Source organism: Anser cygnoides, chromosome Z, assembly GCF_040182565.1.
Source record: "Anser cygnoides isolate HZ-2024a breed goose chromosome Z, Taihu_goose_T2T_genome, whole genome shotgun sequence".
Lineage (NCBI taxonomy): Eukaryota > Metazoa > Chordata > Aves > Anseriformes > Anatidae > Anser > Anser cygnoides.
The window spans coordinates 45,061,009-45,077,390 of record NC_089912.1 but is presented as its reverse complement, the minus strand read 5'-3'; the positions used below and the strand labels follow the sequence as shown (position 1 = coordinate 45,077,390).

Here is a 16,382-nt window from a genome sequence, read left to right as displayed (position 1 = left end):
CGCTGCCATCATTTGCTGTACGTATATGATAAGGAAACAAAAACACTACTTATGAACAATACATTAATTTTTTTTTCATTTATTGTCAATCTCTTGTATCCTCTCTATATTTTTTAGTACACTTACATTCACTTTATGTATTTTTATTATGTACATGTAGATAGAATACAGTTATAGGGAATAGCATGCCAGGCTGGGGATAAAAGCTTTGCTTGTTGTTCTCTATCCACAGCACTTTGCATAAAGGAGAAATAGATGTATGTATGTGTATGTGCTTATGCACTCGAATACACGTATGTGCCCTGTAATGGTATTAAATCAAGGACAACATTTTAGGGCCTCATCTTTGTCTTTATCTCTTTACTTTTTTTTTTTTATATTTATTTATTAATACGGTAAAAGTAACTGCATCACTAATGCATATTTATACACTGAAACCTTATCACCTGAATTCCCTCCTAGTATCCCAACTATCCCAATTTGTTCATTCTGCTGATATCCACCAATATCTTAGGAAAGTAGGATTAAGATTCCTATCCAAACTAAACTGAAAAGTGATGTAAGGAGGATATAATAGAGGATAAAGTACTGAAATGGTGGTTTTACTAATAAAATTGTTGGGATGTCATTTTTAGGATGAAATCACAGATCAGAAAGGGAACTAGAGTCGTAATACATACCTAGGGAAATCATCATCCAAGAGTTCCTTTACATCCAAGAGCCCCCTCCAACACCTACTCCAACACCCCAAAATCTCTGTGCTGCTCAGAGATGTGTGCAGCGCCTTCCTTTTCACTTTTGCAGTTACACTGTGCTTGCTTTGTTTTGCTTATAGTGGCCCTGCCACTTGTTTGCCACAAAACTATACGGCATTTTTTTTTCCATTTTTGCCCACTGAACAGAATAATCTATTTGGACATCTTCCTTCTGTAAGGGTTGGAATGACTGCTATTTTTGGACAAAGTTTTGTGTAATATTTTGATACTGAAAGTCATGCTGTTCTGTTGCTTTCACTGTAAGTGTCTGGGTACTTATTCCTCCTCGAAAGTAGCTGTATGAGGGCAAGTCCTGATCTGTGGCATGTCCTAGGTCTTTGTCATAAATTCTGGTTGTCTGGATGACGTTAAAAATGTTGTCCTCAAAGAAGAAAGAAAAACAGGATAGATAGGAATTTTTAAGCAGGCAACAAAAGCAGGAAAAAAATGTTCTTGCCGTTCTGAATATGCTTTGTTTGTTTGTTTTAGATTTGTTGAGTTTAAAAGCATATCAGATACACGCATGACTGTGACTTGCTATTATCACTCTAATCTTCTCCCCTGTGATTTTTGTTAGTCAGAAAATCTTTGGAGAGACATATTAAAGCCCATTTGTGTCTATTAGAATTTGAAATTCATCTTTTCTATAGTCTCTGTGGGTTTCGTTTCTGTTGAAGAGATCGAGCATTATATCTAAAGCTTGGTACAGGATTCTCTGTTTATTTGTGCTTTAATGGGGTTGCAGAAAGAATAGAACTGTTTATTTAGTTTCTTCCATAAAGAAAGGGTATTTTATTATCTTCTTGTAGTGCAGCATTCCTTATTGCTCCATTGAGCCAAGTATTGTTAGTACATATAATTAAAAAGATAGCCCTTTCTACAAAGGGTTTATGAACAAAAAATATGATGAGAAGTGACAATGCAGAGGTGCTGGAAGGATAGAACCACATCTTCTAGCAAAATAGCCAGAAGTCATAGAAAAATCTTGGTATCTGCAAGTCTTGCAAACTACTAGCGAACATATGTTGTCTAGCAGTGTTCTAACAGCAGGATCCAGTTTTCAGGAGGGCTCTGAATGAGGACAACAACAGCTAATTCACAAGGATTGGAAGTTACATACTTTTGCTCCACATTATGCTTAAAGATAAATTTATGATGTCTCTAATAAATGTACAATTCTGATTTTTCTTTCCTGTGAGAACTCCTGGCAGAAACTTCAACATTTCATTGCTTTATTGTTCAACTTGTTTCCATTGTGCCTGAAGACTGGACTCCTCAAGTCGGGCCATCTAAGGTGGGAGGTGTGTGCTAAATTCTTACTTTTAATATGCTGTTTGACCTCTGGCTGGGATCAGTCAAAATAAATTAGTTTGAAAGCCATGATATGTCTTTATTTCTAATTCCACATGGAAATGGAACTAGAGAAATTAGTTCACTAACATTTCTGGTTCAGTAAAAAGAAACACTCTCTGCCCTAAATCAGAATAAATGCTGATAATTCTGGGTGTGTTTGCTAAGTGTTCTAAATCTGTCCTGTAGAAGCTCACAAGCATCAATGCAACCTCTCTGTCATCCTCAAGCTTTGCATATTTTACTGCTGACATGCAGTGTTTATACTGTTGTGTAGGTTTTTTTGTTTCCACATAAGCATTTTCCCTTCTTTCAACAAGAAAAATTGCTATGGAATCAACAGAGTTATTAATACAGGTGAAATGCATGGATCTCATGTGAACAGTAGAAAATGAATTTCTAACACATAGATTGAACCGCAGAAGAAACTTTGTGGGGTGACAGTAGGAAGGAAATGTATGCATTATACAGAAGTATTTTATGATTTCTTTCTTTTTCTTTCTTCTTTCTTTCTTTTCTTTCTTTCTTTCTTTCTTTCTTTCTTTCTTTCTTTCTTTCTTTCTTTCTTTCTTTCTTTCTTTCTTTCTTTCTTCTTTCTTTTCCCTTTTCTTTCTTTCTTTCTTTCTTCTTTCTTTCTTTCTTTCTTTCCTTCTTTCTTTCTTTACATTTTCTTTCTTTCTTTTTCTTCTTTTTCTTTCTCCCTTCCCTTCCCTTCCCTTCCCTTCCCTTCCCTTCCCTTCCCTTCCCTTCCCTTCCCTTCCCTTCCCTTCCCTTCCCTTCCCTTCCCTTCCCTTCCCTTCCCTTCCCTTCCCTTCCCTTCCCTTCCCTTCCCTTCCCTTCCCTTCCCTTCCCTTCCCTTCCCTTCCCTTCCCTTCCCTTCCCTTCCCTTCCCTTCCCTTCCCTTCCCTTCCCTTCCCTTCCCTTCCCTTCCCTTCCCTTCCCTTCCCTTCCCTTCCCTTCCCTTCCCTTCCCTTCCCTTCCCTTCCCTTCCCTTCCCTTCCCTTCCCTTCCCTTCCCTTCCCTTCCCTTCCCTTCCCTTCCCTTCCCTTCCCTTCCCTTCCCTTCCCTTCCCTTCCCTTCCCTTCCCTTCCCTTCCCTTCCCTTCCCTTCCCTTCCCTTCCCTTCCCTTCCCTTCCCTTCCCTTCCCTTCCCTTCCCTTCCCTTCCCTTCCCTTCCCTTCCCTTCCCTTCCCTTCCCTTCCCTTCCCTTCCCTTCCCTTCCCTTCCCTTCCCTTCCCTTCCCTTCCCTTCCCTTCCCTTCCCTTCCCTTCCCTTCCCTTCCCTTCCCTTCCCTTCCCTTCCCTTCCCTTCCCTTCCCTTTCTCTCTTCTCTTTTTTCTTTTTTTTCTTTCTTTCTTCTTTTTCCCCCTCTGCCTCCCCCTGCCCCCCCAAAAAAGATATACATCTGAAAATATTTCATTGTTACTTTGTAGCAGTTTAGTCTATGCCTCTTCAGATTCCAATGGTTTTCTGACTGTAGCAGCTCAAATGGTCTAAAGACATAGAGCAGATTCTGCTCGTTATCATTTATGGTGGGGAAAAACGTGGTCCCTCCAGGTCCTGTGGTGTTTGCATCCTGTCATCCATATATTCCATGCGGTTGCTTATTCTTACAACCCCCCCAAGGATGTATGCGTTTTAGCTTCCCCTCATAGTTGTTGTGTTTCAAAGAAATAAACATAATGCTATGATCCTACGTCCATTCCTGAAAATAGAAATTTCTGGAAACGTGCCAGATGAGTATAGGACACCCACACAGCACAGTATGAATCTCTTAAAACACACACATGCATGTGTGCGTGTACACACACATAATCACACCCCCAAACTTACCGTTATTGTTGTCTTTGTTCAGATTGATTTATTCTGTAAGGAGATGCTTCCTCTTTCAGTGCTGTGCTTTTAAGAAAATGCTCTGAGAATATATATTCTCTACTGTCCTAAAGGAGTTGGGAGCTGCTTTTGTGTGGTGACTTTTATTTCTCTAAAATGAGTGCAAAAGAGATGTGAAAAAGGCTGATCATCAATTCTGTGTTTTAGTCCTGCTTTGCTAGCCACGTAAACTGATATATAAGACCCTCTTTATCAGATCTGGGGAGAAATATAACTAGATTTTTTATTTTTTTTTAATTGTCTCTTTTCTTTGTGCCACTTTCAAATTCTGACAGTGTTTTTCATATCTGATCCTTTGTGGAGAAAAAAAGAGTTCAGCACTAATACATTGACACAACAGTGATATGCCTTTTTGGGACTTTAGTCACTGGGACAAACACATTAGATGCAAGATATAAATATCCATTTTTAGTTGTTGTTAAATTACTGCAACCTTACTATTATGCTGCTGATTACTGTTTAAAAGATTTCTGCATATATAAGTTCTAGGGTTGCAGGGTAGAAATATGTGGTTCCTTCGTATAAAGCAAGCTTATAATAATGGCCTAGATCTCTTTAAAGTAAATGGGTAATTATTAGCATAATTGAAAAGAGGGAGTGAGGTGTATACTGGTGACCTTTGAAACTGGTGCAGAGTTATATATTTGAACAAGAGAAAAAGGAAGAGAGTAAGTCAGACTCGGTAAGTCTTGAGAGATTACATTTTACTTGGTGAGTCTGGAAATGTTTCTGATCCCCTGGGTCTGGGTGGGCTTCCAGGCTGAGGGCAACTGCATGTAAGGGTGACATATGGGCATGTTGTCCCTTTCACCGACTCACCAATTTAGGTGCTGTGGGAAGCGGTATCCTAGGGTGAGGGCAGATGAGCACCAGGAAGATTAGCTGTCGCTAGAAGCAGATAACAACTCTATTTCAGTGAATGGGAGCACTGTGGTATATGACCTCTCTGCCAAGAAGTGTGAGGTACAAAGTGAATTAGAAGAAAATGGAAAAAAAAAAAAAAACACTACAGAAAAAAAAAACTTTTGCTAATTTCTGTTCTAAATTAACTGCAACAGCTCAGTAACATGACTGTAGGTGTCATCAGGGAAATTCTATGAAATCATCTTCAGTATATGCAATGATGGGTGAAGGAAACGAAGGAAGAATAGAACAAAAAATATATAAGCAAATATGTAGAATAGAATGGACCTAGCATAAATGCAAATATAAAATATGGCAATGTCATAATGCTGCTGTAAATTCATTTGGATAACACTGTCTGAAAAATCACCAACCCAGAGCAGGAGCTACTGTGGGGTATTTTTAATACCCCAAAAACAACCAAAACAAAGCAAAGTCAACAACCTAAATAAATATAAAAGTTCCTTCCTCCCTCCCTTCCTCCCTTCCTCCCTTCCTCCCTTCCTCCCTCCCTTGCTCCCTCCTCCCTCCCTTCCTCCCTTCCTCCCTCCCTCCCTCCCTCCCTCCCTTCCTTCCTCCCTTCCTTCCTCCCTCCCTCCCTCCCTCCCTCCCTTCCTTCCTTCCTTCCTTCCTCCCTCCCTCCCTCCCTCCCTCCCTCCCTCCCTCCCTCCCTCCCTCCCTCCCTCCCTCCCCCTTCCTTCCTTCCTTCCTTCCTTCCTTCCTTCCTTCCTTCCTTCCTTCCTTCCTTCCTTCCTTCCTTCCTTCCTTCCTTCCTTCCTTCCTCCCTCCCTTCCTCCCTTCCTCCCTTCCTCCCTTCCTCCCTCCCTTGCTCCCTCCTCCCTCCCTTCCTCCCTTCCTCCCTCCCTCCCTCCCTCCCTCCCTTCCTTCCTCCCTTCCTTCCTCCCTCCCTCCCTCCCTCCCTCCCTTCCTTCCTTCCTTCCTTCCTTCCTCCCTCCCTCCCTCCCTCCCTCCCTCCCTCCCTCCCTCCCTCCCTTCCTTCCTTCCTTCCTTCCTTCCTTCCTTCCTTCCTTCCTTCCTTCCTTCCTTCCTCCCTTCCTCCCTTCCTCCCTTCCTCCCTTCCTCCCTTCCTCCCTTCCTCCCTTCCTCCCTTCCTCCCTTCCTCCCTTCCTTCCTTCCTTCCTTCCTTCCTTCCTTCCTTCCTTCCTTCCTTCCTTCTTCCCTCCTCCCGTGGAATTCATTGACACATGCTACAATTGAGACAAAGGACTGGGCAGAGAAAAGAAACAATGTAGGATTTTTAGATATAATTTTAAATACTTTTCTTTAAAAAGGTAAATGATTATTTCTGATTTTTGTTTTGCTTAGTCAAAAATGCTATACCAGTTAATGACTGTGATAAAAACTCTAGTCTTTTTAAAGTTTAATAGTAAGAACTTACTAACAGTGAAAAAATCTAAGCATTTATCTTATTTTAAAATTGATGTTTTAGAGAAGTAGAATTGCAGAATAATGACATAACTCAGCCTGATAGATCCTGTGGTTTCTGAATGACCCATAAAGTGAGAAAATAACCAGTTCAGGACATAAAAAGTGTTAAAATGACATGTTGCTTCAACACTTTTTTTGGCCACAAACCTGTTATTTCCACAGTTTCTATGTCAGATGTTTGTCTCTAACTAAATAAATTTTATTGATTATGTTTCTCCTAGAACCCTGCATTAGTTTACCTAGCTATAAGAGTTACAAATGAACACTCACAGCTTCAGGAATAGCTGGCTTCATTCAGGTTAAATTTGTGAATAGTAAACATAATTCAATCTGATCATCAACAGAAAAGTTTTGAAACTATTCTCATTCTAATTTTTAGATGGATTTGCTACAAAGACAGAAGCATTAGAGTTTCTTGTAAATAAGTGCTCAAGTGCTACCTGAGATGCCTAGGACTCAGGAAACAGAAACAGTAGTGAGAAACATACACAGCCAACTGCAGTTTAATAATAATCTGGAAAGAGTGTGCTGGCTATCTTCATAGAGCATCACAGATTGAAATTTGTACAGAAACTATTAGGATCATCTACTTTTCTAGTGAAACTTTTTATGTCCCTTCAGTCATGAATGGGATGTGTAACAATTGCCACTGTTTTCAAATACAATACAAATGTAAAAAGTGCATAATTTCTCTGCTTTTCAACTTGTGGTAAAAACTTTCATTTGGATTTTTTTTTTTTGAACTTTGCTATCTGTATTTAATATATTCATTTGCACTTTATTGACAGAGCTCAGGGTAATACAATTAATTAATGGAAAGATTATGGAGGTCTGTGTTCGGAGAATTTAGTGTGTAAGAAGTGCTCAAAATCAGTTGCTAGCACTTCTGAAGGCCAAGGTATGTATACACATATGAACTGAAGAGTCTAACTTTTGATGTTTCTTTTCAAAGGAGAGCAGTTTGTATGTAGATTCCACTCTCTTTGACTGTAAGACAAATTAAAATAGAAGTAGAATTTGAAATCCTTGATTACATAACATTTTAATTGTTTTCAAATGAAAGACGCACACACCTATTAACAATAAAATGCACAACCCTGTCTCTTTGTTCTCCATCTGGCATAGAATGTTTCTCTAACCTGGTGAAAGAAGCTTTATAAAAAGTGTAGAGAATTGATTTCTTGATTGCAACAAACTTTCCAAGTCAACAGCTTCTAATGATCAGGGAGTTGAACACCAATCAAAAGTCAAAGTAGCATGCTTAGATTCCAGTGACAACCTCTAAGCAGTCTGCTACCTGCAGCAAGGAAATCCTTCAGAGTTATTTGCCTTAGACGCTTCTCCATCAATTATCCATCCATGCCTTATGACCCTCCAGTCACAGACTCTGAATTAACACATTGTCTTATAAGTCCTAACTCTAGACACTATAGTGTGGTAAAATACCTTGGTCTCTAGTAATGACTTAGGGAGTGCTCAGACATTCATCATGCAAATATTAAATATAAATAAACAGGTGGTGAAGATTCCAAAGAAAGACTGTCTGAAAGGAATACTGAAAAAATGCTGAAAAACAGCAGGTGTGGACATACTTTCATCCTCAAGTGTGGTTGCCCAAAGCTCACTTCTAGGTTTTGGGACACACTGTAACATATGACCATTCATTTTTAGAAAGGTGGGATTAGTAAATACTTTGCTTCATTAAACAAAAATTGCAAAGGCAAATAAGACTGAATGAATTTTAGAGACTGCAGAAGAAGTTCATATAAGTAATTCCTTGAGGAATCGTTTCAAGCTATACTCTTCTTGTTGTTCTTGTATTTTTTTTTTTTTAATTATTAGTATTTTTCCCTCCACTGTTTCTCAGATATTACAGTTTTTCCATATCCACTTTTTTACATAATTAATCTTAATGCAGATTCAGTAACCATGCTGGCAAACCCTGCAGATGTTCTTTCAAGGACATCTTTATCCATTGGGAGAGAATTAAATTCCATTGTACCCATCTCCTATCTCAAAAGCTATTTGAATTTTTGGTTGTTAAGTGTATTGATCTGCATATGATCATAGTTAGCCTGCTGCAGGTCTCATATGCCTGACAAATCTGGTGGCCTTCTACAACACGGTTGCAGCATTGATGGAGAGGGGAAGAGAAACTGACATAATCTACCTGGACTTGTGCAAAGCATTTGACACTGTCCACAATGATAGTGTTGTCGTGAAATTGGAGGGACATGGATTTGATGGATGGACCTCTCAGTGGGCAAGGAATTACCTGGATAGTTGCACTCAAAGAGTTACGGTCAACAACTCAAAGTCCAATTGAAGATCATTAATGAAAGATGTTACCCAGGGGTCAGTACTGGGACCGGCACTGTTTAATATCTTTTTCGGTGACATGGACAGTGGGGTTGAGTGCAGCCTCAGCAGGTTTGGTGATGACACCAAGATGTGTGGTGTGGTTGACACACTGGGGGAAAGGAATGCCATCCAGAGGGACCTGGACAGGCTTAAGAGGTGGGCCTGTGAGAACCTCATGAAGTTCAACAAGGCCAGTGCAAGGTCCTGCATCTGGACTGAGGCAATCCCCAGCACAAATACAGGCTGGGTGGAGAATGGATTGAGAGCAGCCCTGAGGAGAAGGACCTGGGGTTGTAGGTTGACGAGCAGCTCAACATGAGCCAGCAATGTGTGCTTGCAGCCCAGAAAGCCAAGTGTATCCCAAGCATGCATCAAAAGCAGCATGGCCAGTCGGGCAAGGGAGCTGATTCTCCCCCTCTGCTCTCATTAGACACCGTCTGAAGCACTGTGTTCAGCTCTGGGTCCCCCAGCACAAGGAAGACGTCGACCTATTAGAATAAGTCCAAAGGAGGGACATGAGGATGATCAAAGGGCTGGAGCACCTCTCCTATGAAGACAAGCCGAGGGAGTTGGGATTGTTCAGCCTGGAAAGGAAAAGCCTCTCGGAAGACCTTAAAGTGGCCTTCTAATACCTAAAGGGGGCCTACAATAAAGCTAGGGAGGGAGTCCCTTTGTCAGGGAGTTTGGTGATAGGACAAGGAGTGATGGTTTAAAACTAATATATATATATATATTACATATAGAGTAGATTTATGTTAGAGATTAAGAAGAAATTACTGTGAGGGTGGTAAGGCACCTATGCAGGTTTCCCAGGGAAGCTGTGGATGCCCCATCCGTGGAAGTGTTCAAGGCCAGGCTGGATGGGCCTTTGATCAACCTGATTTAGTGGGAGGTGTCCCTGTCCATGCCAGTGGGGTTGGAATCAGGTGAACTTTAAGATTCTTTCCAACTGAAAGAATTCTGTGATTCTATGACTCTATATGGATCCACAAGCACGATATGAAACACAATCCAAAAGTGGTAATTGTATGCCACATACTACGTGTGGCACGTACTGTCCAGGAAGCCTGTAAGAGCATGGCACAATGCAGCCCATCACACCTATGTGCAGCTGCCACCTTTTAACAAGATAATCACAGAATCACAGAATAGTTGAGGTTGGAAGGGACCTCTAGACATCATCCAGTCCAACCCCTGCCAAGCAGGGTCACCTAGAGCATGTTGTACAGGATCATATCCAGGTGGGTTTTGAACATCTCCGGAGAAGGAGACTCCACAGCTTCTCTGGGCAGCCCATTCCAGTACTCTGTCACGTCATAGTAAGGAAGTGTTTTCTCATATTCGGCTGGAATTTCCCGTGTTTCAGTTTGTGCCTGTTGCCTCTTGTCTTGTCAACAGACACCATTGAGAAGAGTCTGGCCCTGTTCTCTTGACACTCTCCCTCCAGATATTTATACACATTGATAAGATCCACTCTCAGCTGTCTCTTCTCCAAGCTAAACAGGTCCAGCTCTCTTGTATGACAGATGTTGCAGCTCCCTTATCATCTTAGCAGCCCTCTGCTGAAATCACTCCAGTAGCTAGATGTCCCTCTTGTAATGGGGAGCCCAGAACTGGACAAAATACTCCAGGTATGGAGTATGGCTGGTGGTTCAACAGTGTTCAAGAAAATCAGGCAAAAAGGACATTCATCTGATTGATATTGCCTTTCTATGAACCAGCAAGAGCATGGGTAGTTTTGCATTGGCAACTGTCATGGTGTGTATGACTCTGACTTCTTAGTACAAGGGTTAAACATGCCCTTGACTTTCCTAGCTTTCCCTCTGAAATCATGGACAAGAGTACTTAAGCACAACACTGATAAATTAATGATGCATGGGATTTGATTTGTTTTGGGAGAGTATTTTGAGCTCTGTAACTTTTAAAATTTTAGGTATTTATTTCCTACACTTCTTTTTTTCCTCCAGATTCCTCCATCCTCCTGTAACAACTACTGTTATTATGCTTCCATCTCACTGCAACAGGACCTTTCAAATGCGTCATCAATGGGTCCATCCAGAAGATCTGTGATTTTTCTGAACTCTAAGCTACATAGAAGTACAAATTATTCCTACTCTGGTCCTCTTTAAGAGCTGTCACTGTGAGAGAACTGTCATGAAAAATTTGAACTGAATGCTTGATTTTAAGCACAGAAAAGATGCTGAAGATCTTTTTGCCTGAAACCTTCCTCTGTGCTTGAAAGATGTGTATGCAACTGGGAGATGAAAAGATGGGCTTTAAGGAGACCTGGAGAAGCTTAAGATACTCTGTGTAAAACATAACACAGAAATATTAAAAGCGATAAGGGAAGAGACATGAAAAGGGTTACAATGCCTGACTGAATAAATTAGGTGGAAAAATCTGAGATGTGGACTGAACACTAGTGGGAGAAGGATTAGTTGCTTTTTGATGAAGGAACATGCCCAACTAATTGTAGTCAAGATAAGGAATGATGAAGGCAAACGTCAGGTGGATGTTAGGGTCTGTGGAACACAAACCCTCAAAACTTAGGAGCTAATGGAAAAAGAGGTAAGCTTTTTTGCCAGCTAATCAGAGCTCCTGAGGTTTGGACATACTGTACATACAATGTGCAAGTACTTAGGACACGTACAGTAGAGCATTACTTGCTGGTGGCTTCTAGCCAATATCTGAGAAACCTGCATGTGCTTCTCTGGTTGTAAAGTGTGGGGAAAACTTCTCAGTGTCTTTACTAAGTTCATCTGTAGTCTGTTGTCTAGTTCAAATATTAGATGGGCTTTCTCACCTGTGCCAATCACAAACCTTTCTGTATTTGCTGCCTGGATAGTTTAGCGTAACTTGGTGATTCTATACTAAGCAGAAATACAGATTCTGCTGGGAATATCCTACTTGTTATGAAACCTGTTCAGCAATATAAAAATGCATGGCATATTCTCTACATTGAAGGAAGCTTTTTTTTTTTTTTTTATATATATATATGAGTGAAAGGATCATTAGGTCTCTGCAGGATTTTACCTAAGAATCTTCCATTAAGCAGGCACGCTTACGAATGTCTGTGACACATTTTGGTTCCACTGCTTGCTGATGCACTGCTTACCATGTTTCTTTGCCTGCAAACTGATTGAGATAATGGCAATTATGCCATTCATTTGGCTGTATCCTGTGAACCTAAATATACTGCCAATTTTCTTTCAGCCTTTTCTCTAATGGAAGAGATACAAGTAAAAGTGCAATACCTTAAATGACATGTCTCTCTGTGCTGACTGTGGATTTTTAAGTGTGTACTTAGTCAAGATATGGCTGCACTTGTCTATTTTTATTATTTAGAGGAACAAAATACTAAATCGAAGTTTGTATTTTCCTTCTTATGCTCCATGGTCGGCCTTTTTAAGCAACTGGCCATGTTTTGACAAATAATGTTTCTTCTCTACTTCATGTTATTTCCCTGCGTAGGTTTTTACTCCCCAGTCTTTTGGAATTTTGCCATCCATGCCTGTCGGCTAGAGTGGAACTCCTAAACTACCAAGCATTTAGTTGTTAATGGCTTTTACACAATTTGTTAATGACCATGAAAGGCAAAAAAACACCTTACCCTGTAGTAATGCCTTGCAGTGGGGGGTGGGGTGGGGAGTAGGGGTTGGGGAGTATGTGAATAATTGTGAATAATCTGGCCTCTGTAGCTGTCTGATGCTTTTGTAGTCTACTGTACATTGTTATTTATTTAGCAAGTACACCTAACCAAGAATGCAAATCCAGCTATACTTAATTATAATAGTTCTATCTAGCCCAGTAACCTGTCTCCAGCAATGGTTTTTAGCAGATATTTTTGGGAAAAGCATAATAGCAACATGAACTTTAGGTTGACAGGTTTAGCTGGATATTTGTGTTTAAAAATTCTAGACATATTTTTTTCTTCCAATTGTTTTTGAATCCTAAAAATGTTGGTATGCCTATACTATGACAATAAGTTTCACAACTTAATTGCATTAACGTGAAAAAAGTATTTCCTTGGCTCATCTTGGTGATGTCATTGAAGGCCCATAGATTGCAAACCACACACAAAAAAATGGAATTATAGTTTTCAGTAATATTATTTTGTTCCATTCATGAATCTGTATATTGCTGTCACATCTCCCCTCAGTTTTCTCTCTTTCCTGTTTATTTAAACCTTCTTTTCATTAAGCCATTTTTCTTCCTCATATATTCTCCAGTTTCCCTGTAGTCAGTCAGTCTATATGTCTGACTTCTTTCTGACATGGTAGTGTCTGTGCTGCTTGCAACATGTGGTATTCTTACTGTCAATACATCAGACTTTCTCTGATGGCACAACTAACCACAAGCCCAGGTGATCTCCCACTTGCATACTTTTCATCATCTTTCAGTGCCCAAGCTCAGTTACTGGAATTGACAGTACTAAGTGGTGTTTGTTCCTTCTTATCCTTCCATTAAAATGCAGTTTGCATCCACATGCACAAGTTTTCAATCGATTAATGGTGAAGCTAAGTAAAAGAATGTCATTTTATATCCATGATAATGAATTGATACCAGTCCTTACTTTATTCCATGTGCATCAGTGTAGGTTTCTTAACAAAAATATGATTTTAAGTTCCATATTTTCAGTCAGCTCCAGACATCTTTTCCCATAGATACCTGCATACATTTTTTGAATAAATGTATATGGAAATTTACTGTTAGGATAACGAGAAGAGTTTTATATGTATGTAGATACATAAAATCTATTATAAGTTTTGACGTTGTATAGCAATCAAACTCAGTAAAAATCAATTGTACTGATTTATTTACTTTTAAATGCTCATTCTTTACACAGGTTTACCTTTCAGTTCCAACTCTGCCAAAACTTTCAGTTTCATTTGAGTTCCTAATAAGAAAATATATAGCTTTCTCCTCTTATTCTAGTTTTCATTCACCAAAATAAAGTTCCGAAGTGACTCTACCTTTGAGGAATTAAGCAATGATTGAGTCTCTGTCACTCCTGCTCCTGTTATTTGAGATACAGTGCGCATGCGAATGCTGGCTCTCCTGTTTAAAAATGACCCTTCACCATAAGAGGACTGTCAGTAAGGCAGCCATCAGTTCTGTTCCACAGCTACTGGAGCTGGCAAATCTCCTACAGTGTTAGAAGCACATCACAAGGATAAATACATAGGAGAAGAGAAAACAAAGAAAAGATGCAAAAACAAAACAAAACAAACAAAATCAACCAAAAACTAAAACTAAAACTAAAACAAAGGAAGCGCACAGTAGAGGCAACAACATTTTCAAAAGTATGATTTTTCAGAACACCCTCATCACTAAATAACAATAGCTGGTCAGTGGCCAACAATTATATTTTATGTAGATTCTGCATGGTCTTCACTGGCCTTCTTCAAGATACATAGAATAAGCTGCACGTTAAATTTTTGAGTGGAAATTTTAGAATGGAGGCAACATTTTATTCTACTTCTTGAATTTTATCCCCTCTGTAGCTGTGAAATTAATCTACACTTATTCTGTGACACATTTTAAGCTTGGCCACAATGCTACTCAGAAGGCTCCTTTAAGGGAAACTTTCCTCACTTTATGTCCAGATCAGGTGCTTTTGGTTTTTTTTTTCCTTTTCTTTCTTTTTATTACACTGTGTTCTGATATGCATTGCATTTGCCAAAGCATCACCTTCTACTCCACAGGAAAGGGGCAAGCAAAATACTTAAAACTCTAAAGCTAATTTGTAATTATGCCACAGTCCCTTTATATAGTCCTGATAGTGGAAATGTCTTATATTTTAAATAAAAATGAGGCCTGGATTTTCTCATATTTCTGTGGCTGCTCATGAAGCTGATTTAGGTTGTGAGATTTCTTTTCCCAGCCCACCCGTTTGCTACCAACCAATGTCTCCACATTTTCTGATGCTGGTGCATTGCACACTCTTAAAAGATGGGAATAGGGACCACATACTGGGTCTTCAAATGTCAAGATGAAGATAATGAATCTCAGTACATTTTCACACAATGGAACTGAGAATTATCAGTTTCTTTCTGTCTCTGAAGCTCTAACTTCCCTCCTGACAAAAAATAAAATAAATTTAAAAAATGAAGTTCCCTTTCCAATATCATCAGTGTGTTTTATGAAGCAAACTAAGATAAGTGCAAATGCATAGTGAAGTCATGCATAGTTTCATGTGTTGAAGATAATATTAGTAAAGCATATTTCCTGCATTCTTTTTTCTTTCAAATGCCTTTTGTAATAGTGCCTTGTGGGCTCTGAGGCTCCAGGTTGCTTGTTGAATACTATACTTATACCTTCACGGAGTGGTGATACTTTAAGAAGGTACTTTAAATTCTCTGTATTTTATTCCACTTCTCTCTACTGTTTATTTATTTTTAGCTGTGTAAATCGAACTATTATCTAAGCATCTTGCTCCACCCTAGCCAATCTTGGTTTAAAAATTTGTAAGAGATTTGTGAACAGCAATCCATTAAAAGCTACAGCATTCTTGTAGGGTATATACATATTGATAGATTTCATTATAATGTGGTGTTTTTTTTCTTAGTTTTATTTATTTATTTTTAATCTGGATTCAGAAATTGGACCAGTAAAAGTGCATCAATTACCTTAAGAATAATGCATTTTCCTATACTAGGTTTGAAAAGAGCTTATAAAGGGATACTGATGCATATAGTATCTTGATTGCTTATACAAACACAACCTCATAGCCTTTAATAGTAAATTACATGTCATGTCTGAAAAATTGTCATTCAGTAGTTAACCTGAGATCAGCTGAAGAGCCAAGGATGTAATATAGGTGACCTCACTTGCAGTCCCTTGCTGTGCTGTCATCTATAGATTATGTTGATTGACCTGAGTCATCTTTTCCTTCCTCTTACTTCCTCTATGGTTTGAGGAAGAAATTTTTCCTACAATCTGGAAATATTGCCATGATGTGATCAGATCTTTCTCAAACTGAAAAAAATCTGAGAAACAAATTAGCAAATAACAAATTTAATCTAAGTCCAGAGAACCAATCCAAGTATGTCCTAAAATGTGCATGTTTGCTGAAAAGCATATAGCTTTTTTATAATACAAGATCTTTTAATCTTGGCAAAATTTAGCACTGTTTCATGTCTTAGATAATATTTCTAAGTTATTCTTTATTCTTCATCTGCTAAACATTGAATCTTCCAAACGTTTTGTCGTGGAGACACAGAAAGACAGATGGATAAGGGTCAAAAGAATCAGTTTCCTGTTCAGCATCCATATACCATATGCATAACAGAAAATAAAACAAGTTTTGTCTTGAAAAGTATTCTTAATTCTGCTGGTTGATATTTCCTACAGTTAAAACACTTCTAAGACTTTTGTTGGAACTGCAAATCTGGAAGGAACTTGTTGCCAGTGAAACCTTTTGTATCTATATTTGAGAAACCAGATAAATTCAAGTCAAATCATAAATTCTAAACAGAAATCTTGGAACAAAACACATGAGAGCAGCTTATCGTTGTCTATGCAAGGCAAAGTACTGTTGTCAACTGGCCTATAACCATGTTGTAATCTGTGATTGCAAACCTACCAGTGGGGAAAAAAAAAGGAAGAAGATTTTGTCTGCGTTCTTGGATCCTGCAATGTGTTGCAACATTGATTACCTGAAACTCTAGGGA

The 16,382-nt window shown here is 39.1% G+C and overlaps 1 long non-coding RNA gene across 1 annotated transcript; it reads left to right on the top strand.

Annotated features, from left to right (window-relative positions):
* Positions 1-299: 299 nt before the first annotated feature.
* LOC136789014 (uncharacterized) lies at positions 300-11,969 on the top strand. Its single transcript, XR_010827707.1, has 3 exons — positions 300-2,056; positions 7,137-7,246; positions 10,677-11,969. It is a non-coding gene; the product is annotated as an uncharacterized lncRNA (long non-coding RNA).
* The last annotated feature ends 4,413 nt before the right edge of the window (positions 11,970-16,382 follow it).